Below are 23,869 nucleotides of genomic sequence, written 5' to 3'. Positions count from 1 at the left end.
GCTATGAACATTAGCGTACATAAGGTTTTTTTGTGAACATAAGATTTCATTTCTCTTGAGTAAATATTGCTGGTACACAGAGATGAATTTTTGCAAGGTGTTGAGGTAGAATGGTGTGCATGTTTTATATATAAAATAAAATTGACCACAGAAAAGATTGACCTAATTTATTCTCTCATGTGCAATGTATGAGTTTATTCATTTCCCCACATCCTCACCAGCACTGGGTATTATTACATTTTGCCAAACTGATAGGCAAAGACTGCATCTCATTTAATTTTATAAATGTTTGATACCTGACAAAGTTGAGTATTTGTCATGTGTCTCTTGGCTGTGTGTCTTTCATCTTTTCTTTATCGATTTCTAAGATTTCTTACATATAAAGCATCCTTTGGTAAACATGTTTCAAATATTCTTTTCTGTTTTAACTTTTTGAAAATGCTTTTTGGCCCTCACCAGAAGTTTAAATATTTTATCTAGTCATATTTATCAGGCTTTTCCTTTATTATTTATACCTTTGGTAAATATTAATCTTGGATTTTCTTTTCATGGTCTGTTATTGCAGGTTTTTTAGAGCTAACATTTTTCCTCATCTGGAATTTATTTTGTTATGTGGGTTGAAGTAAAGGTCAAGCCATTTTTTCCAGCCAATTGGTTAATTGTCCTGGATCCATTTATTGAACAAGTAGTCACTTGCATTCTGATTTGAAGTTCCTCATTTATAAATACCAAATAGTTATCTATATTTGGGTCTGTTTAAGGATTTTCTGTTCTTTTCTATAAATCTATATTTTTTGTTATCCATCCTGTAGAAATCTCTTCACAATATTCTTCCCACCTAGGAATATGTATTTGTCTAGTTTTTTATGTCCTCTAACAATTTTATGATTTCTTCATATTAGCCCTATACAGGCATTATCAAATGTATTCCTACGTTAGACATATTTTGGGTTGATATTATTAAATGAATCATTTCTTCATTGTATTTTTAGGTAATTGCTGGTCTGTAGGAAAGCTATTAATATTTGTGTATTTATTTTGTACCCTGTCACATTCCTGAATTCTTATGAGCTCTAACGACTTTTCAGCCAGATTTTCTAGGGTAAATAAGATTATCATCTATAAATAAAGATCATTTGATCCCTTTTTTCTTGATGCTTATTTTTATTCTTATTTTTTCTTGTTATACTGAGATGGTTACAACATCTGAATGTTTAACTAATAATGACAACAGGCATTCTAATCTTGACAACATATTCTTTCCTTAATTGTAACACGAAAGCTTGTGTTTCTCTGTTAAACAAGATGGAGTGGTTGAGATAAAATAATTTCTTACTGGGAAAGTATTATTTTTTTTCATATTTAACATTTAATAGCAATAGCTTTCGTTTACTAGGTTTTTACTGTTGCTAGGCATTTTTTTCTGTTTTACAAGATTGTTTCATTTATTTCTTCCAAACAGCCCTCAGTGGTAGGCAAGTGGGTAAATTTTCCACTTACATAGCAGAAAAGTCATGTTCAGAGGACCCAAGGAAAAACAGCACATGGGAGAATCAGGATTTAAACACACATCGTAGGATCTCTGAGCCCGTGTGTTTAACCATGAGCTGTACCACCCCCAGTCAATACAAACATTCTTCCCTTACTAATTACTGAGATGTAATCAGATAACTTTCTGACTTCTTTGGAGATGAACAAGTACTATTTTTTCTTTCACGTACTGATGGTGAGTTTTACTTAAAAGATTTCTCAATGTTCAGTAGGGTGCTGGTAAATGGGAATAAAAAAGTCCTGAAGTATTTGCCAATTTCTGTGGTTTTAATACGCCTTCCTTGGATGACCTCAAGCTACCGATGTGACATCGACAAAGAAAGAGCTGGGAAGAGACGCACCTGTGGGTTGTTGTGACCCAGCTGCCAACACTGATTCGCTCTTGCATCCTTGGCATAAAGCTTTAAGGTCATGGCCAATTATCATTTTAACACACACACACATACAATGGGGTGCAGATACTGTATTGTTACTTAACACCCCTAGTGGGGTGTGCAGGAGAACCTTGTAATCAAGCATGTTAATATTTCAGCAGAAAAAGCCTTGAATATTCACTTTCCGTGTCATGAACGCTACAAGAGGCTCATATCACTTTGGGTGGAGTAGATTTTCAACTTAGTTTTGGTGCCAAACTTACTGCAATAATTCAGCTTGTGGAGTTTTCTGGTTTCCAGAATTATAATAAGAATCTGTGAACCTGGGTTTTATTGAGTATTTTTGCTCTATGTTTCTTTTGGTGAGCTTGGTCTTTAAATTTTTTTTTTTTCTAAGTTGTCAGGTTCTGTGTCAGGGTTGGACTGTTTGTAGAACGATTAGGAAATTTTCCGTCTATTTTGGAAATCTTTACCTCTTTCTTGAACTTTTGAAGGTTGAACAATGGCATAACCATTTGGGACTGATCTTTTTCAGAGGGGTTATTTTTGATAAAATCTTTAGTTTTTTCCATCATTATTTGTTTATTCTTTCAGATATCTTACTCCTTCTTGATTTAATGTTGGTAATATTTATATTTGTAGAAAGCTCAGTTTCACTGGGCTTTTCAAACTTTTCAGCATAGAGTTGTACATTATTTTCTTTTACTTAATAAACCCTCATATCTACTTTTAGATAATCGTGTTTGTTTTCTCTCTGTTTCTTGGATAAACTAGCTAGAGATGTGGCTATTCAGTTACCGAATTCCTTTCTTTGTTCTAATGTTTTTATGTGTTCTAATTGCTGAAGTTTGTCACTACTTTGTCACTTACTACAAATTCCCTCCTCAGCTTGTTTTGTTTCTCTCATTCTGACTTTTTGAGTTGAATGCTTCAGCTGGTCATTTATTTCCACAGTAGCACTGTGGAGGGAGATGTTCATTTCATGAAGCATAGGAGAGAGGAGAGTCAGGGAAAGTAAACTTGAAGCTGGGTTTTGATGGATGAATAGGAGTTTTCTAGATGGAGACAAGGTTCTTTCTAATTGATCACCAGTCACCAGAAGGATGAGAGACCAGCTATGTTCCAGAAATGATCACCAGCATGGTGCAATTGAATGGACAAATGAGTGGCATTTGCAAGAATACATTTATTTATCATATCATATAATAAATTATATCATAAATTTACGTATTTATAACTTAATATAGTAATATATTAATTTGCATGATTATTTGATTCAATGGTAATCTCCATGAGGACAGAGACCACTGTTTTCGGGTGCCAACTCCAGGACCTGGCCCAAAGAAGGGGGCTCCACAAATATTTATTGAAGAAAAAAGGAATTTCCAGGATGCCTGTGGCGTCCCAAGCCTTCTTACAGGCGCTGGGGACACAGTAGGAACAGAGCCTTTCCCGAGCCGATGGATGGCGCTGAAAGACCTTATTTGGCTGGAACACAGGGAACAAGAGAGAGAAAGGTGGAACGTCAGCGGGGGCAGCCGGGAGGGGCCTTGCCAGCCCTAGGGAGCCGGGCGAGGGGTGCCACATGGACCATATTGCAAGTAAAACAAGGAAAAGCCCACGGTTGCAGTGCCGAGGATGGACTCTAGGGGGCGGGAGTGGAAGCTGGGAGGTCGGGGAGCAGGTGGCTGCGTGTGGAGTGGAAATACCTCGGGCCACGTGGATCTCCATCGCTTTTATTTTCAGTGGCTTTGGTGAGGTGTGATTGACCCACAATAACTGCATATGTTTAAAGTAAAAAATTGGTTGAGTTCTGACATCGTTGTACACCTGTAAAGCTGTCATCACAATTAAGATAATGAAGGTATCCACCAGCTTCCTAAATTTTCTCCTGCCCCTTGGTCATCCTCCGCTCCTGTCTCTTCTTTCCCGCCTCCCCGAATCACCAAAAAACCACGGGTGTGTTTTCCATCACTACAGACTGGTATTTTATACAAATGGGATCATACCGTAGATGCTCTTTTTTTTTTTTTTTTTTATCTGAGCATGCAGTTGGCTTACTCAGCATAACGATTTGAGATTCACCCACCTTGTTCCATGTGTCCACGGTTTGGTCTCTTTTTTTTTATTGCTAAGTACTATCCATATATCATAATTTGTTTATTTATTCTCTGGAGAATGGATATTGGGTTTGTTTCCAGCTTCTGACAATTACAAATTGAGCTCTGAGCATTCACGTGCAAACCTCCACAGAGACTATCCTTTCCCTCTTCTGGGTGAATCCTCAGGAGTACTTTTAAAAGTCTATTGGACACTTGAAGGCCAAATTATGGTCTTGATCCTTTATGTGCGGTTCTGGCTGGTGAGAAGGCTTCACAGCTGTCTACACTCCAAGAAATGAGGCCAAAGCTACAGATGCCATGCCAACCTCTTCACACGCGGGATACATATCTCCAGTGCCAGCATTGAGAGACCCGTATCCATCCTCTCCAGCTCTCGAGATGGTTTCTCCACCGTGCAAATACTAAACACCTTATTTGAATACATAAACACTAAAGTTTCCGATCTCATGAGCTAGGTGCCACACGCTTGTATTTTCAAAGAGCCCCCTTCGTTTCAACCTCTGAAACAACACCCTGAATACCAGAAACGTGGCTATTTTCAGCTTGCAACGCTGAGCCAATGACACTGTGCCTTTCAGGAGGCCCGAGAAACTGACCCACTGCCTTCAACTCTCCCCGCTTCTGAGCAGCCTCCGTGCCTGGATTTCCCCCGTTACAGAGCCATTAGGATTTTTAAAGCATTTTTCTTCTTTCTCATTTCAAAAGTGATACATGTTGATCGGCAAAGGACTTGAATAGACATTTCTCCAAAGAAGATAGACCAGTGGCCGATGAGCACATGAAAAGATGCTCAACATCCCTCATCATTGGGGAAACGCACCATGAGATACTACTTCATGCCCATTAGGCTGGCTATTACAAAAAAAAATCCAGAAAATAATAAACGTTGGTGAGGATGTGGAGAAATTGGAACCCTTGTGCGTTGCTAGTGGGAATACAAACTGGTGCAGACACTGGAAAAGTGGGGGAGGTTCCTCAGAAAAAGTTAAACGTAGAATTACCATATGATCCAGCAATTCCAATTCTGGGTATATATCAAAAAGAATTGAAAGCAAGGATTCAGAGATGTTTGCACACCCATGTTCATAGCAGCATTATTCACAACCAATTCACAAGGCAAAAGGTGGAAGCAACACGTGTCCTTGGATGGATGATGGATAAACCAAATGTGGTCCATCCACACAATGGAGTATTATTCAGCCATAAAAAGGAGTGAAGTTCTGACATACACTATGCCATGAATGAAACTTGAAGATTTTATCCTCAGTGAAACAAGCCAGTCCCAAAAGGACAGATACTGTGTGGTTTTACTCATAGGAGGTCCCTAGTGGCTTGGTCTCTTTTGTCAAACTCTTGGAGACAGAAAGTAGGATGGTGGACGCCAGAGGCTGGGGGAGGAGGGTGGGGAGTCAGTTTTTAAGGGGACAGAGCTTCAGTTTGAGAAAATGAGAAAGTTCTGGAGATGGATGGTGGCAATGGTTGCACAATGTGAATTTACGTAATGCTACAGAACTGTGCACTTAAAAATGATTAAGATGGTAAATTTTATGTTATGTGTATTTTACAACAATTAAAAAATTTTTTAAATTGCTGAATTGAAAAAAAGTAGCAGCTATTGTAAAAAAAAAAATTGAAAAAATGTAGAATGTGGAAGTCTCCTGCAGTGGTCGCAACCACTGCGACCATTTGCAATATCCTCTCAGAATGCTGCAAACACAGGCGTCCACACTTGTATATGTATTTTTTCTTATATTCTCTATCTGCATTCAAATAAGTAAATAATACCTGTACGTTTTGCCAAAATGGAATTGCACTCTGCATAATTTTCTGTAACTTTTAAAAAAACATAATAAGAGGCTGTGGCCCTCTTTCCATGTCATTACCTGGAAAACAAGACTTAGCATGCTACTTTTAAGGATGGTGGAATATTCGACAGCAGAACTTGGCAAACTTTCTCTTAAAGGGCCAGGGAGTGGATATTTAGGTGTTAACGGCTCAAACGGTCTCTGATGCCACCAGTCAGAAGCAGCCACAGACGATATGATTATGAGTGGGCGGGGCTGCTTGCCAATAAAACTTTATTTACAAAAACCAACTCTCCTTCTATGACATGATTGTTCTTTCGTATTTATCTACCTGGTCCTCTGCGGAGGCACAGTTGGGTCATTTCCTTTTCTCGCCCCCTCTCTTTCGAGGGATGCTGCAGGGACCCCAGAGATGGCAGAGGCACGAGATGGAAGGAGCCCGCATCCTTGAATCATCGTACATCAACCCAGAGAACCCATTTTCCACCCAGATGTGAAAACTCAGGTCTGGAAAGAGACAGTCACGTGAGTGAGCAAGAACGTGGGAGATTATTTGTTACAGCACCTGGCATTACCCTAACCCGGTGGGTCTCAACGGGAGGTCGTTTTGTCTCCCAGGGGACATTTGGCCAGGTTTGGAGACATTATTGACCGTTACAACTGGGGAAGAGGGAGCTACACTGGCCTCTGGTGGGTGGAGACCAGAGATGCCGCTCAACATCCTACAATGCACAGCATGGCCCCCACAACAAAGAATTATCCAACCCCCAATGTCAACAGAAACCTTGTCCTAACTAAATGAACTCCTCACACAGAACCATTTTATTTATATTTCTCCCGTGCCATTGGGCACATTCACCTTTCTCAGCCAAGGAGAGAGAAGGGTTGTTCAGTTTAGGGCAGGGCAGGGCATTCCTGGGGTGGGACCCTGCTGAGAATAGAGTTGGCTTAGCAGCCACTGCTTGTTTTGGCTTTGCCAAATGGGTGGACGGAGGATGTGACTTCAAAACTGACCTTTGGGTTCTCCAGGGTGGGGAACCTGCGTTGAGGTCTCAGACAGACCCACTCCCTGGACTCGGGGGTCAAAGCAAGTTCGGGAGAATAAGGCTGCAGCTGAGTTCTAGGAGTTTCACTGGCTGTTGGTAACCTGATGGCGATGATGCGAGATTATTGTTTTATTACCTGGGGTGTTTGCGATGGTCCATTTTCCACTGCAATTTACAGAAGCCTCCATTGTCTTTTCTGTTGATGGTCTCGAGAAATAGTCCCTGGCTAGTGCATCCTGGACATTTGCAATATTCCAGGCTCTGTGTTAAGTGCAAAGCCCGCATCGTCTCATTTAACCCTTGTGACAGAACTAGGAGTCAGATCTGAAGGCTCTGAGACCCTATGGTATGTGAGCCTCACCCCTTACCCGTCTAAACTTATCTCCTCTCACTGCCTCACTCCGCTTCAGGCACACCTGTCTCTCGTTGTTCCTCCAACATGCCAGGCACCATCCTGCCTCAGGACCTTTGCACTGGCTGTTCCCTCTTCCTAAAACGCCCTTCCTCCAGATACCCACATGACACCCTCCCTCCTTTCTGATCTCTACTTAAGTGTTGCCACATCAGAGAGGCCTCCCGAATCTCCCTACTTGAAATTCCACCGATACCCACCCACTGGCAACTTCCATCCCCGTTTCATTTTTCTCCACAGCGTACGTCCCAGTCTGATGGGCTTTGTGTATGTCAGTTACTCGCTTTGTTTATTGTGCAGCTCCCTCCACTGCTGCACGAGAAAAGGGAGTTTTCTGTTCCCTGCTCTGTTCACCTCTAGATCCCCAGTCTCCGCACACAGTAGGTGCTCAGAATGAAGGCACAAGGTGAGTGCCTTTTTAAAGATGAAGTTTTCACGTAACTGAGGTCCGGAGAAGTGAAGGGATGTGTCCAGGATCACACTCAAACGGTGGCACAGCGAGCGTGCACGTGGACCTGCCGGCGCCCCCTCAACTCCGTGGGCTCGCCCTCCCTCTCCTGCTGTCCTACTAAGAGTGACCTCCTGTGGCCTCCGGAGTTGCCTTGGGCCCTGGACTGGCTCTCCCAGAGGTGAGCCAGAAGCGCCGAGAAGTACCCTGCACCCGCTGTGGCCCGTAGCTGATGACTGACCGGTGCAGAGGCGGGAAGCCCAGCTCCTTTCCACGCAGACGGAACAAACTCTGAGACGTGGTCCACGCTCCAGAGCCCCCCCACAGGCTCAGGTTGAGGCCGATCCGGGGCTTTGCTTGGAATCACGCCCCGACTTTGCCTTCAGATGGTGATAAACACAAGGGAGAGAAAGAGAAGGAGGCGGATAGAAATTACTCGGGGTGCGGGAGTGATGCAGATTTTAAATAGGTTGGTCCGAGAAGCCCTCGCTGGAGGGGTTAACGTCGGAGGAGAGATCAAAAGGTAAGGGAGGGAGAGCGGGAGCCATGGGGATACGTGCAGGAAGAGTGTTCCGGGTGGAGGGAACAGTCGGTACAAAGGCCCTGAGGCAGGACTGTGCCTGAGTGTTGGAGGAATAGTGAGGAGGCTGGGACAAGAACCAGAGGGAGGGAGGGAGGACGTGAGGACGGGGAGGTGGGAGCCCTGGAGGGCTGTGGGCAGAGGGAGGCGGGTCCTCTGGTGGCTGCTGTGGGGAGGACAGAATGGAGGGAGGGGCAGGCAGGAGCTGGGGGCCAGGACAGACGGACTGTGCTGGTCCAGTCGAGTGATGATGGGAGTCAGAGGCATCGTGGGCTGAGAAGTTGGTGAGACGTCGGCCGATTCCGGATGGATGATGCAGGTGGCGCCAACAGATCTTCGGAAGGATTGGAAGTGAGTGAGTGACGAGGTGGCTCCAGTGACTATTTTGGGAGGAGCCTCCATTGTGAGAGGGGACAGATGATGGGGGAGCAGACTGAGGGTGGCAGGACCGCGCTCCATGCCCGTCTCACGCCCTCCCATGACCGGACGCAGGAGGCTGGGGTCACCCTCTCACCTCCTCGTCATATGGGGTCCCCCTCTGTCCCCACAGCCCTGTCTCCCAGCCGCCTCTTGACCCTCACGGTGAAGCCCATGAACCCCTCCTGTCATCCTGTTTGGGGGGCTGCGCACCGGCTGCTTGCAATGCCCTCCTTTCCTCATATCTGTGTGGCTCCCGGTCCTCCATCAGCCCCAGGGCCAAGCTCCCCTCCCCTCTCGAAGGCAGCTCTCCTCTCTGCCCCACTGTCCCCTCCTCGTCCATCACCCCCTTGTGTTGGTCGCTTTCAGAATACCCCTTGGTTATTTACTTAGATGCTCGTTATCCATCTCCCTTGAGAGGTGCACGGGTCACTCATCTCTGCTTTGTTCTATCCCCAGCACCCGGAACACCTGGTCCATAGTAGCTTCTCAATAAATACACAGCGGGGAGGGGGAAAGACTTTGCAAGAAGACTCATCTGGGGCCAAGGTCGGAGCTGTTGAGATCCTGTTCTGCAGGTTGACGTCCTTCTGCTCACAGCTGTCCGGGGCTCCCACCTCACTTGGGGTAAAATCCCACGCCCTCCCCCAAATCCACAAGGCACAAGGCCCTGCGCTGTCTGGCCTGTTACTGCTCCAGCCATGTGGGTCTCTTTGCTGTTCTGCCAGCGTTCTGGGCATGGTCCTGCCTCAGGACCTTTGCACGTGCCATTCTCTCTTTCTGGAATGCCCTTCTCCCAGACATCCACAGGACTGCTTTCTCAACTCCGTCAGGTCTCTGCTCAATTGTTACCTCCTCAGAGGTGACTTCTCTGACCGCTTTATTTAAAATCTGCATCACCTCCTCATCCCCAGTGCTTTCTATCCCCCTCCCTCTGTTTCTCTCCAGCTTGGACATGAACTGGGGAGCCCCAGTGACAACTGAGTAACAAAGAAAAGAGTGGTATACAGAAGGCGGCAAGGTGGACGGGGTAGCAGCCGTTCCTGCTGCTTTTAGGATGAAAGAGAATGGGGCATCCATTGTGTTGTTTAGGCGGCCAGCCTGTGATACTTCGTTACAGCATCCTGAGCGGACTAAGCCAGCACGTAACCAGCAAACACTGTAGATTCGGTTTATTGAGTTTAACTGCACGCCGGCCCCGTGCTGACCTCTGTGCCCGCCTTCCCTCCCCCCATCCTCACTAGAGCCCCGCGAGGCCCCATCTTACAGAGGTGGATCTGCCAGAGCTGGGGTCCAGAGCGGGACCTGCCTGAGCCCGCAGCCTGGGTGAGGGGACAGGGGAGGTCAGAGGCGCAGGAGAGCTGCGTTGACTGATGGACGGATGGACGCCATCCTGCAGGCCCAGGAGGGAGAGGACCCAGACGTGGGGGAAGGGCTGGCCTCAGCGGAGAGCAAGGGCCGGTCTTGAAGGAGGAAGGATGGGTGTGGATGGACATCCGGGTACAGGTTGGGAGGGCATAGGATGGGCCCCATGACTTCTCTTCCTCTCCGGGAGTGGGAGGGAAGGCCACCAGCTGGGTGTGTATGTAGGTGGGCCTGGGAGGTTGAGAGAGTGGAGGACCATGGGAGGGCATGAATCAGGCAGTGCAGGGCGACAGGGGGCAATTGACCAGGGAAAGAACACTCCTGGACCTGGAGATCCCATATGACAGCTGTGCTACAGTGTCTCACGTGTCCCAGCCAGCTGGAAGCCTCTCTTCTGGGCTTCCTGTGGCCCAAAGACGTCCAGGAAACTGAGCTTACAGGAAGGAGGCTGGGCAGCACAGTGGTTAGGAACATGAGTCGTGGGGTGCTCCGGAAGCAGATGCTGAGAAGGAATCCGGACCCAAGATGCTCAGGAGGGCATACAACAAGTGTTGGCGAGGACGCGGAGAAATTGGGGCCCCTATGCATTGTTGGTGGGAATGTCAAATGGTGCAGCCGCTGTGGAAAACAGTTTGTGGGGTTCTCAAAAAGTTGCACACAGAATTACCATAGGACCCAGCAATTCCACGTCTGAGTGTCCACCCAAAGGAATTGAAAATGGGTGTTCAAACAAAAATCTGCCCACGCAGGTTCATTGCCGCTCTATTCACAATAGCCAAAGAGCGGGAATAACCCACGTATCCCTTAACCAATGAGTGGATAAAAAGAAGGTGGTCCATCCATACAATGGAATATCCTTCAACCATGAGGAGGAGTGAAACACTGACACCCAGTGCAACCCGGGTGAGCCTTGACCACATGATGCTCAGTGAAATAAACCAGACACAAAAGGTCACATATTGTAGATTCCATCTATATGAAATATCCGGAATAGGTCAATCCATAGAGACAGAAAGTCAATTAGTGATTGCCAGGGAAGAGGGAGTGACTGCTTCATGGGAATGACGTTTCCTTTTGGGGATAATGAAAATGTTCTGGAAACAGATACAAGAACGTTGTACAACATTGTGAGTGTCCTAAATGTCACTGCGCTGTTCACTTTAAAATGGTTAATTTTCTGTCAGGTGATTTTCACCTCAGTTTAAAAAATATGCACACACACACTTGTGCAGATTAAAAAAAAATTTTAAATGGAGATACAATTGACATATATCATTGTATTCCTTTTAGGGACCCAGCATAATGATTTGATATATGTATATGTTGTGAAATGATCGCCACAATAGGTTTGGTTAACATCTGTCGCCACACATAGTTACAATTTTTTTTCTTGTGATGAGAACTTTTAAGATCTTCTCTCTTAGCAACTTCCAAATCTGCATAGAGCATTGTCAGCTATAGTCGTCATGCTGGACGTTACATGCCCAGGACTCATTTATCTTATAACTTGAAATTTGTACCTTTTGACCATTTCATCCAGTTCCCCCTGCCCCCCATCTCCTGCCTTTGGCAACCACCAATCTGTTCTCTGTATTTATGAGTTTGGTTATTTTCTAGATTCCACATAAAAGTGAGATCATACAGTTTTTGTCTTTCTCTGTCTGACTTGTTTCACTTAGCAGAATACTCTCAAGGTCCACCTATATTTTTGCAAATGGCACAATTTCCTTCTTTTTCATGGCTGAATGACATTCCATTGTCTAATACCACATTTTCTTTGTCCATTCATCTGTTGATAGTCACTTAGGTTGTTCCCACATCCTGGCTATAGTAAACAACGCTGCAAGGAACCTGGAGACGTAGACATCTTTTCAAGATCGTGATTAGGTTTCCTTCAGATAAGTACCCAGAAGTGGAATTGCTGGACCATATGGTGGATCTATTTTTAAGTTTTGGGGGGACCCCTATATTGTTTTCCATAGTGGTTGCACCAATTTACATTTCCATCAACAGTGCACCAAGGTTCCCTTTTCTCCACGTCCTTGCCAACACTTGTTATCTCTTGTCTTTTCGATAATTAACTCCGTGTATTTTAAACCAGAAGACAGTTTCCAGAAGTCAGTTTATTACCTGTGACCTTCAAGAAGAGTTCATAAAGCTCGCCGGTGATCATTGCCAAAGTATTCAAAAAGAGAAGAAGTGCCAGGCAGACTGGAGATGTTTCCTTACGAGTTCTAGATTTCACGTCACACACTGACCAGCATCTGGAGCGGTTACCAGCGTTTTTGGAATTCGCCCAAGTAGATACATTATTAATAGCTGGGGAAACATCTTTGTATTGTTCGTGGCTGCTCCTTCAAAGGCTGATTGTGTTCATATTTAGCACGGTCCACTGGCTGGACGGAATTTGTAATGCCGCCTTTCTGTCACAGACCCGTGGGACTTCATTCCGTCCTGTGAAAATGTCCAGAGAATAATTATAATTTCGAACATGGTGATGGGCTCCTTTGCCTAGAATGTTTATTGGTCCGATTCTCATCGAGCTACTTTGTAATTAGAGGTGGTGGTGGAATTGCTATAGCAAAGATTCTATACTTTATGAGTCTTCATGTTTTCTTTTTCGCAAACTGGTCGTGGTGGCATTAATGCAAAAGCAGCATACAGGAGGACACCAGATTTGCCTTCCCTCCAGTACGTGGTCGCACCACCAGATAGTGGTATGCCACAGGGCTCTTCACTGGCCCTTCAGCGTGCAGTATTTTTTTTTTTTAAAGATTTTATTTTTTCCTTTTTCTCCCCAAAGCCCCCCAGTACATAGTTGTATATTCTTCGTTGTGGGTCCTTCTAGTTGTGGCATGTGGGACGCTGCCTCAGCGTGGTTTGGTGAGCAGTGCCATGTCCGCGCCCAGGATTCGAACCAACGAAACACTGGGCCGCCTGCAGCGGAGCACGCGAACTTAACCACTCGGCCACGGGGCCAGAGCCTCAGCGTGCAGTATTTTTATCACTTCTGATCAGATCCCGCTGCTCTGTTTTGTTCACAGGTTTCATTGCTATCTGCAACTATCTTTATGATTGCTCCCTCCCCCACCTGTTTATTGCCTATTTTTTACCACGACACCGTCAGCTCGACAAACAAGGGCAGAGATGTTCTTTGCTTTACTTAAGGCCACATCTGCAATGTGGTGAGCAGAATAACGACCCCTCCAGAGATGTTCGCTTCCGAGTCTCTGGAGCCTGAGCATATGTTAGGTTACATGGCAAAAGGGAATTCGGTTTGCAAAATAGCTGACCTTGAGATAGGGGGACTACCCCGGATTATCTCGATAAGCCCAATGTGATCACGGGATGGCCTTAAACGTGGAAGAAGGAGGCAGGAGAGAGAGAATCAGAGAGACGGATGCGGGAGGAGGGCTCGGCCTGATGTTGCCGGCTTTGAGGTTGGAGCGAGTGACCCGTGGGCCGAGGAGCACAGGTAGCCTCTGGAAGCAGGATAAAAGCAAAGAAATGAATTTGCTTCTAGAATCTCCAGGAGGAACGCTGAGCGCAAATTTTGGACTTCTGATCTCCAGAACTGTAAGGTAATAAATACATTGTTTTAACGCTCCCAATTAGCGATAATTTGTTACAGTAGCAATAGGAAATCGATACACTCAGTTGGCACCTGGTAAATGCCAGGTAAATATTTGTTAAATGAATTCTGGCCATGGTGACCTCCGGGCTCAGAACTGAAGACAATAGAGTAAATTTAAGTTAAAAGAGCCATAAATAGCCAGGGGTGGGGTGGGGATCTTGCAGTCAATGGGGATACCTGGGTCAGGCCAGTCCCTTAACACTGGGTGTGAGGGGGTGTGGAGTTCAAGGTCAGCGCTGTATGGGAACAGTTCAGAAACAGGAAAGGGGTTTCTTGGTCAATTCTCCCCACCTCCCAGTTGCTGTTCTCACTGCATCCCAATGATGCTGGCTGGCTAAGACGTCTGAGCTGTGTGCATCTATTTCCTTTAAAAAATTGCTTTAAAATTTAAAATCATTTTTTTTTATTTGCTGAGGAAGATTCGCCTTCACTAACATCTGTTGCCAATCTTTTTTTTTTTTTTTTTTGTGAGGAAGATTGGCCCTGAGCTAACGTCTGTTGCCAATCTTCCTCTTTTTGCTTGAGGAAGATGGTTGCTGAGCTAAAGTCTGTGCCAGCCTTCCTCTATTTTATGTGGGACGCCACCACAGCATGGCTTGACAAACAGAGCTAGGTCTGCACTTGGGATCTGAACCTGTGAACCCGGGGTGCTGAAGCAGAGGGCATGAACTTAACCACTACGACACCTGGCTGGCCCCAACCAATCTTCCTCTTGTTGTCTGTGAGCTGCCACCACAGTGTGGCCACTGACAGACTAGTGGTGGAGGTCCGTGCCCAGGAACCAACTGAAGCAGAGTGTGCCAAACTTAACCACTTGGCCACTGGGGCTGGCCCAAATTTAAAATAATTTTATTCTAAAATTGAAATGATTTTGTGGGGGCAGAAAAATTGAGGAGAAAGTACAGAGAGCTCCCATACACCTTTTCCCCATCTCCCAATTTCCTTTATTATTAACATGTTGCCTTAGCGTGGTACATTTGTTGCAAGGAATGAGCCAACATAGATACATTATTATTAACCCAATTCCAGAGTTTACATAAGGGTTCACTCTTGGTGGTGTGTTTTCTTTGAGTTTAGACATCAATCCACCATTACAGTATGATATGGAATAGTTCCACAGCCCTGAAAAGCCTCTTTGCCCCACCTATTCATTCCCCCTCTCAGCCCCCTCAGGAAACCTTTGGCAACCACTGATCTTTTTACCATGTCTACAATTTCGACTTTTCCAGAATATCGTATAGTTGGAATCACACGTAGCCTTTTCAGACTGACTGCCTTCACTTCATGATACGCATCAAAAGTTCCTCCATGTCTTTTTTGTTCCTTTTGAAAAAAATCACGGCAAAATCTACATGACATAAAATACACCACTTTGACCCCTTTTAAGTGTACAGCTCAGTGGTGTTCACATCCACAGTATTGTGCGACCATCCCCACTACCCATCTCCAGAACTTTTTTTCCAGCTTTATTGAAGTATAATTGACAAATAAAATTGTATATATTTGAAGTGTATAACGTGATGATTTAGCATATGTATACCTTGTGAAATGATTGCCACAATCCAGTTGGTTGACAGACCCATCACCTCACACAGTTACCTTTCTGTGTGTGTGTGTGTGGTGAGAATGCTTGCTTCTACTCTCTTAGCAAATTCCCAGAGCTTTGTTTTTCTTTGTGAGGAAGATTGGCCCTGAGCTAACATCTGTGCCACGCTTCCTCTTTTTGCTGGAGGAAGATTGTCGCTGAGCTAACATGTGTGCCCATCTTCCTCTATTTTATGTGGGACGCTGCCACAACATGGCTTGATGAGTTGTGCTAGATCTGAGCCCAGGATCCGAATCTGTGAACCCGGGGCCACCGAAGTGGAGCACACGAACTTAACCACTGCGCCACTAGGTTGGCTCCTCCCAGAGCTTTTTTTTTATCATCCCAGATGGAAACCCTGTACAGTTAAACAACTTCCCGTTACACCTGCCTCCAGCCCCTGGTAACCTCTAATACACTTTGTCTGTGAATTTGACTACTGAAGGTGCTTCATAGAAGTGGAATCATATGCTATTCGTCCTTTCGTGTCTGGCTTACTTCACTTACAGTAATATCTTCGAGGTTCATCGTGTTGTAGCGTGTGTCAGTCCTTTTTAGGGCTGAATGATATTCCACTGTGTGGATGGACCCATTCATCTGTCACTGCACTTTCAGCCTGTCCCTATCTTTTGGCCATTGTGAATCATGCTGTGCTATGAACATTAGTTTCCAAATATCTGTTTGAATCCTGGCTTTCAATTCTCTTCGGGTATACACCTAAGAGTGGAATTGCAGGATCAGACAGATGGTAATCTCCATGCCTTTCTGGGTCCCATTTATTTTTTTTGAGGAAGATCAGCTCTGAGCTAACTGCTGCCAATCCTCCTCTTTTTGCTGAGGAAGACTGGCCCTGAGCTAACATCCGTGCCCATCTTCCTCTACTTTCTATGTGGGACGCCTACCACAGCACGGCTTCCCAAGCGGTGCCATGTCCGCACCCGGGATCTGAACCAGCGAACCCTGGGCCGCCAAAGCGGAACGTGTGCACTTAACCGCTCCACCACCGGGCCAGCCCCTGGGTCCCATTTTTAAGCTGGCGAATTCAGCAGGTGGGCGATTGCACTCACCTAAGTTGTGTTCTTCGGTTAAGAGGAAAACTGAACACTTGGTCTCTTGGTAGTTTTATTTTCTCTTGGAGACGGTCCCTTCATACCATCTGCTTGTTATTTGCTGGACTCTGTGTCTCCCCTCCCTTATCAACTTGCAAACACCCTTTATGTAATATAGATATGAGCCCCTTTTGTGTCACGCTTGTTGAACATGTTTTCCCATTCTGTTGCTTATATTTTCACTTCTTTTGGTATATGTAGACCTTTCTATTTTCACAGAGTGAAATCTTGAAATTGCTAGCATATTTCTCTGGTGATGTTATGCTTAGCAAGAGCTGTCTTGGAAGGTCGATACATACCCCATTCTATATTCTTCTAGTTAATTCTAGAAGAACAGGACAATTTTTAATTTAGCAAAATTTTAATTTAACAAATTATATTTAAATGCACCTTTAGATCCAGTTTTTAAATCCATTCCTTAAAGATGCTCTAGATTTCCTTCCCAAATTATCAATTATCCTGGCTCCTTTTATTGGTGTTGGAAAAGATTTTCCCCCTTCCAGCTGCCTGGGAGACACCTTTAAAAAGAAATTCTTAAAAGTTGCAGTATATTTCCAGGTTAGTCCTTCTGATACATTGATTCAACTGCCTATGTTGGTGCCTATTTAAATTTATTTTAGCTTTATAAGATTTCAGCACTTTAATATCTGACAGTGTTACTGTCTTCCAGGTTACCCTTCTTTTCCAGATCTTTCATTTTGGTGCTGATTTAATTATTCTTTCAGACCAGGGGTTCTCAGTTGGGATTTTGCCTCACAGGGGACAATGGGCAATGTCTGGAGACTTTTTTTTTTTCCTGAGGAAGATTAGCCCCGAGCTAACATCTGCTGCCAATCCTCCTCTTTTTGCTGAGGAAGACTGGCCCTGAGCTCACATCCATGCCCATCTTCCTCTACTTTATACGTGGGAAGCCTACCACAGCATGGCTTTTGCCAAGCAGTGCCATGTCGGCACCCGGGATCCGAACCGATGAACCCCAGGCCGCCGAAGCGGAACGTGCAAACTTAACCGCTGTGCCACTTGGTCGGCCCCTATAAATCATTTTTGGTGGGGAGGGATGACCCGTATTCAATATTCTCTCTTCCTGCCCCAAAATAAGGTATATTTCTTTATTTAGTCCTATATTACATCCCCCTATAAAACATCATAGTTTTTTAAAGTGGGTCAGAGCCATTGCTGTTAAAATTTTTCCTCTGTATATTATTCTTTTCACTTTGCAGATGTCGTGTTGCTGTTCCGAAAAAGCTCACTGTCTTATGCTAATTTTTAAAAAGGGAATTAACAAGTGTGGTTAAAGCAACCCAAACAGACCAAAAAATGTTATCAGTTTTCTGTGTATTATTTGAGAGATATTTCAAGAATTTAGAAACATCTCTGAATGTGTATTTTTTTTTTAAAAAAATGTAATGGTAGCATTCCACTTACAGTATTCTTCATTTAATTTTTTTTTTTTTTAAAGATTTTATTTTTTCCTTTTTCTCCCCAAAGCCCCCCGGTACATAGTTTTATATTCTTCGTTGTGGGTCCTTCTAGTTGTAGCATGTGGGACGCTGCCTCAGCGTGGTTTGATGAGCAGTGCCATGTCCGTGCCCAGGATTCGAACCAACGAAACACTGGGCCGCCTGCAGCGGAGCGCACAGACTTAACCACTCGGCCACGGGGCCAGCCCCTTCATTTAATTTTTTTTGTATAATAATATGCATCTTGCAGATTTTCCTATCTCAGTGCATGTAGATTTAACTCATTCACTTTTTGGAAGCTCATGGTATCCCACTGAATCATTCCCCTTTTTCTAAATGTTAGAAAATGGTTTTCTTTTAAGTATACATTTTTACACAATATTTTTCTACCTAGATTCCGGTAACTGTCATCTCAGCCAGTAGGAAAGAGTCCTGTATGTTGAAATAATGAAAAGAAATGCTTTTGAGAAAGGAAAATATTTTACATGGATTCCATCCCGTCTTTACTCTTTCTTGTAAGCTACACTGGGAGGAGGGAAGTCAGCAGAAGGAGACACAAACATCACAATGATAATATCTTCAGATAAGTTGATGGCACTCCGTCAATATTTTTTGTCTTATTTAGGTACAAAGAGTTCTACCTGGAAGATTTTCCATCATCTAAGCATTTTATTCGTTGAGTCCAGTTGCTATCTACATTCTCTGAAACTCATTAAGATGAAGCCTCAATTTTCACAATGGCCCCAATGGCGTCAGAAACCAGCAGAAGCTCATTACTCAGAAATCCCCATGGGTTGCACGTTGGCACACTGCGGGTTTCAGGAAGTGTGTGTTCAAGTTGAGAACATGGAGCAGGTCTGATAAGTCAAAATCCAACAGATAGTGGCATACCAATCAGCCATAAAAAGGAATGAAGCACCTGTCCATGCTACAATATGTATGAACCTTGAAAACATTATGCTAAGTAGTGAAATAAGCCAGTCACAAAAGGTCACATATTATGTGATTCCATTTATATGAACTGTCCAGAGTAGGCTAATCCACAGAGACAGAAGTAGCTTAGCAGTTGCCAGGGTCTGAGGGGAGGGGGAGGGAAAAATGACTGTTTAGTGGGTCTGAGGTTTCCATTTGGGGCGATGAAAAAATTTTGGAACTAGATGGTGGTAATCATTGGGTCACATTGTGAATGTCACTGAATTGTACACTTGAAAATGGTTAAAATGGTAAATTCTACATTATGTGTATTTTACCACAATGAAAATATCAAACAAAAACAGTAACCCAACGGATTTGAATAAGTGTCGGAAATGGAGATTTTAAGAATAACAGAGCTCCATGGAAATAGACCCCCGTGGGGAGCAGGACAGACAGACATCAAGCTGTGCAAATATAAGATATCTTTTTCCTTTTTTAAATATTTCTTCTTCTTTTTTTATTGAAATATAATTGACATATAACATTCTGTAAGTTTAGGGTGTACAAGGTGTTTTTTGATATATTTATATATTGCGATATTATGACAGTAGCATTAGCTAAAACCTTTATCGCGTCACATATTTATCATTGTTTCGGTTAAGACTTAGTCTCTTAGCAATTTTGAAGCTTATAATACAGTGTTGTTGACTATAATCACTGTGCTGTGCATTAGTTCTCCAGAACTTATTTATCTATTAGTTGTAACTCTGTGCCTTTAAACCACACGTCTCCAATACCCCCGTCCACCGGCTCTTGGCAACCACCAATCTACTCTCTGTTTTGACAAGTTCCAGATGTCTGTTTTCTTATACCAACTTCACACCTTGTCTTTTTATCCTCAAAGTTCCCCAAAAGGAAAAGGAAAACCCATGAAAAAATACAAGAGACTATTGCACGTTACTGTAATAACTTGTCGATGCACATCATACATGAGTGGTCAGAGAAGAGAGAAAAGAGAGAGGAAGAGCAAGGAAAATTGGAAATGTTAGAATTGATTAGGTATTTCGAGGAGAATGGATCGGTCTCCCTGTTTCTTGAGAAAAAGTTTATTTAGGTTGATTCTGGGCTTTTCTGCAATGAATGTGTCTGTGAATACTTTTTAGACTTACTGGAGTATTTCTGTGCAGCATATAAATTCCTGGAAGAGAGTCCAGTGGGAAAACGGGTCAATGTAATTTACATGTTGAAAGTCATTGCCGAATCATGTCCCATTGATTGAACTAATTTGCACCAGTGGTTATGAGAATGTCTGTTTTCTCACAAACCTTCATATTATGTTGCCTCTTTTTCTGATCATTGGTGAACTCAATGAAAATGACATGGACATATCTCTAACTATGAGGAAGCCTGAACATCCTTTTATATGCTTAAATACTTTTTGTATTTCTTCTTTTTTTTTTTTTCTTTTCAGTGCTCTGCTTCTGTGAGCTACCTACTCTTTTTTTTTTGTTTTTTTTTTTTGGTGAGGAAGATTGGCCCTGAGCTAACATCTGTGCCAACCTTCCTCTATTTTTTGTATGTGAGATGCTGCTACAGCACGGCTTGATGAACAGAGCATAGATCCGTGCCTGGGATCCAAACTTGTGAACGCTGGGCCGCCAAAGCAGAGCACGTGAACATAACTACTATGCCATTGGGCCGGCCCCCATCAGTTTTTTTTTTTTTTATAGAGGATTTTTTTTTTAAAGATTTTATTTTTTTCCTTTTTCTCCCCAAAGCCCCCCGCCGTTACATAGTTGTATATTTTTCGTTGTGGGTCCACCTAGCTGTGGCATGTGGGATGCTGCCTCAGCATGGTTTGATGAGCAGTGCCATGTCCGCGCCCAGGATTCGAACCAACGAAACAGTGGGCCGCCTGCAGCGGAGCACGCGAACTTAACCACTCGGCCACGGGGCCAGCCCCCCCATCAGTTTTTGACATGTTAATTTTGACAAACAAGAGTTTGATATTTTTTCTCATTGAAAAAAATAACATTATGTATTATATATTATGAAATATCATATAACGTGTACCCTTTATCTATCATTTAAACTGAGTATATTTTTCTCACTTTTAACAATCTGGCTTTTGCCTTTATGTATGAAGTTTTTCCTGTTCATTTATTCTTAATTTTTACATAGCCAAATTTGCTACTTTTAAGTTTCAGATTTGAGATTTTTATCTTTCTTCAAGAGATGTTCCCTACTTTGAAATTATAAAACAAAATTTCCACAGCATAGAGTCTTATGGTTTCATTTTTAAATAGCTATGGAATTCATCAAATACATTTTTAGTAGCACGGAGATGCTATGCGTCTTCTCTCCTTGGGTCCATGAACACAGTGAGCTCCATGGCTAGACTTCCCAGCATCGAACCATCTTTGCACTCCTGATCCGAATTCCACTCGGTCCTGCTGTTGGTGTTGTGTGTTTTTCATCTTCTGCCTGGTTCTGTTAGTAAATTCTGGATGCTTGGTTTTTGCACTATTATTCACAAGTGAAATCAGTCTGTAGTTTTTTTTCCTATTCTTAAATGTAATGTATTAAAACGGTTTCCATGACAACACAGGAGTCGGCATTTCAATTTGATTTCCTGCTTTAATGAAATGGAAAACAGCCAGTTTGAGGGAGGTTGTGCCAAAGGGACCTGCAAAAAGGAGACCCCTATGGGATGGTGGTGGGGTCTCCCCAAGCTGTCCTTGATAGGCGAGAAAAGTCGAGTATTTGCTGCCTATATTCACGAACCACAAAACCATCTCTCTCTTTAGATCATGCATTTGAAGTACGATGTTTTAAAATGTCAGACCAGAGACAATCTAAGAAAAACAAAGCAAAACAAAAAGCCCCAAAAGTTTTTCACAAATTTTTAAACTTTTAATATTGACATGATGTCAGATTCCTGGAAAAGCTGCATGAATAGTCTAAGGATTCCCTATGTTCACACTCTTTACCACATTTACCAATTTTGTCACACTTTAATCATATCTGCTTTGTCCTCTCCCTTTCTGTCTCATTTTTTTTTCCTGAACCATTTGAGAGTAAGTTGGAGACCTAATGTCTTTTCCCCCTACATCCTTCATTCAGTGTGAATTTCCTGAAACCAGAGACATTCTCTTACATGACCTCGGGACAGTGATCAAAATTAATATTGATACAATACTGTTAACGAATTGACAGACCTAATTGTCCCAGTAATGTCTTTCACAACAAAAGAAAATCCGGGAGCAAGTTTGCTCATTGAATTAAGGTGCCAGGTTCCTCTTCTCTGAAGCTACTATTTTTTCCTTTCTTTTACTAGTGACAAGTATCTTGCAGAGAGGTGCTTGGAAATCACGGAAACATCCCGTAGCTCCTCCAGCCGCCAACAGTTAGATTTAGCATTCATTCATTGTTCTTGCCTGAATCAATTATTTTGGAGATTGGCAAAGGGTGATTTTTGACTTCCATTCCAACGATTTTAATGAAAGGCAGAGGTTGACTTTCAACTTTTAGATGCTTGGGTGTTTGTTTTGGAGAGGGTGATTAACAAAAGAATGAGTGGTTTTGGCAGGTGGTGGCGTCTTCATTTTCTCCCAGCGAGTCACCACTGAAATGATTCTTTTGACTTTATAGCCAACAGGGAAGTCCTGCGTCCTGAAGGATTTCCAGAGGATGGGGTGTCCCGTTTCGTGCCTTTTCAGCACACACTGCCTGCTGGAATGTGGTGGCCTTTAGAACTCCTGTGGGTCAGAGGGAAGCCCACAGGTTTGCACAAGAAGGAAGGAGAATAATATTTATCGAATCCACAATTCTTTTTTTTTTTAAGATTTTATTTTTTTCCTTTTTCTCCCCAAAGCCCCCCCAGTACATAGTAGTATATGCTTCGTTGTGGGTCCTTCTAGTTGTGGCATGTGGGACGCTGCCTCAGCGTGGTTTGATGAGCAGTGCCATGTCCGTGTCCAGGATTCGAACCAACGAAACACTGGGCCGCCTGCAGGGGAGCGCGCGAACCCAACCACTCGGCCACGGGGCCAGCCCCTCCACAATTCTTGATACCCTAAGATTGCAGCTACCTTCTCTTTGGACTCCCTGGGCTCATTCTTACCCCATCATAGATGCTGAGATATTATTGGAAATAAAATCTGATTATGTTAACCCTTTAATGTAAACTTTCTAGCAGCTCCCACTGCTTTTAGGATCAAGGTGATGGCAGTGGGGGGAACCCCATGGTATAGCCAAGGTTCTACCTCTCCTAGTTCTGCCTTTGAGTTCAGCCTCCTCTCTTCCCTTTCTGTGCTCCAGCTACAGCACCTGGTTCAGTTGCAGAACACCTGCCTGTCCTCCTCTGGGCCTTTGCACATGCTGTTCTCTGTACCTGGAACACGGATGCGCCCCATCACTGGCTCCTCCTCATTTTCAGATTTCAGTTCCAAATCACATCCTCAGAGGGTCCTTCCTTATCCCCCAGGCCCCACCTTATAACACGGATGATTGTTTAATTAATGGCCCTCTCCCCTGCTAGACTGTGAGGTCGACAAGGAAATGGACTGTGTTTATTTTGCTCACTGTAAACCCCTACTACTTATTGCATGTTGATTCTTCCATTCAACAAATATTTATTACGCAACGGGTATGTCAGGTACCCGGTGTGAAATAGCAAACAAGACTGACAACATTTCCCCGGGGAGGGACGAAGAGACACACGCAAAAAATAAGTGAGAATTTCAAGTGGAGATACTGGGGGTGATATAAATCTCAGGGAAGGGAACAAAGAAAGGAATGGATGGTTGTGGTCACGGAAGGCTCACAGGAGCAGAGAGGTGGCGCCAGGCGCTGGAAGGACAGGGGGAGGGGACGGCCTGGGTAAAAGCCAGAGGCAGAAAGAGTTTTGGGGTCTTGGAGAAACAGCGGGCCCAGCTCCTCAGAATGAATACCTTCCGCCTAGAATTGTGTTGAGGGCTTTCTCGTGCTTTATTTTCCGTGCAAGTGCCCAAATCTGACATGCAGGCGTTGTTACATCCATTATA

The sequence above is a fragment of the Equus przewalskii genome, chromosome 6 (genome assembly GCF_037783145.1).
Source record: "Equus przewalskii isolate Varuska chromosome 6, EquPr2, whole genome shotgun sequence".
In the NCBI taxonomy this organism is placed as follows: domain Eukaryota; kingdom Metazoa; phylum Chordata; class Mammalia; order Perissodactyla; family Equidae; genus Equus; species Equus przewalskii.
The sequence above is the reverse complement of the archived record's forward strand: the minus strand, read 5'-3'. Positions refer to the sequence as shown.